The sequence below is a fragment of the Mustela nigripes genome, chromosome 12 (assembly GCF_022355385.1).
Source record: "Mustela nigripes isolate SB6536 chromosome 12, MUSNIG.SB6536, whole genome shotgun sequence".
NCBI lineage: Eukaryota > Metazoa > Chordata > Mammalia > Carnivora > Mustelidae > Mustela > Mustela nigripes.
The window spans coordinates 23181188-23182033 of NC_081568.1; positions in this window are offsets into that span (position 1 = coordinate 23181188).

Consider the following 846-nt stretch of genomic DNA (forward strand, 5'->3'; position numbering starts at 1 on the left):
TAATTTGCTAGTGCATTTTGAAATCTGGGAATTTAGGTAAAAGAAAAGTAACCATATCAAAACACTGTCAGCATCCTGTTTTCCTTAACCTCCCTCAGGAGAACTATTTCACTGGAACCCAACCTACAGAAAGGAAAAGAAATACTCAACTCTACCCAAGTCTAGAATTCTTGTCCCACCTAACTGGCAGGGTTGGAGAACGGGAGTAAACTGAGAAGCACTTGTGAAAACAATGGCCTAGGGGCTCATTAAAAATGACAGGATATTACAGCAGGCAGAACTACAAGCTTAAGACTCTAATTAAGAAGAAATTTGTAGGGAAATCTGTGATGTTTTATATTTACGTCAACTAGGGTAGGCTACGACAACCAGCTACCTGGTCAAACACCATTCTAGATATTGCTCTGAGGGTAAAGTTTAGATTATTAACATTTAAATCAGTAGACTTTTAAAAAAGCAAATAGCCCATCCTCATAGTGACAATGATATCATACAATCATCCAGAAGACTTAAGAGCTATGATACTAAGACTGGGGTCTCAAAAAAAAGTGGGGGGATTCTGAGTCTAGATGTAGAAATTCTACCTTAGTCACCAACCTTTGGACTCAGACTGCAAAGTTCAGTTCATGCTGCAGGCACTCCACACAGATTTTGGATTTGCTAATTTCTACAACTGCATAAGCCAATGCCTTAAAACAAACAAAAACCTCTGAAGCAACTTCCTTAGACATTGCTTTCACTCTTTTTGTCTCTGTTTCTGTCTCTGTTGTCTTCTCTCTCTCTCTCTCTCTATATATACACACACACACACACACACACACACACACACACACACACACACACACA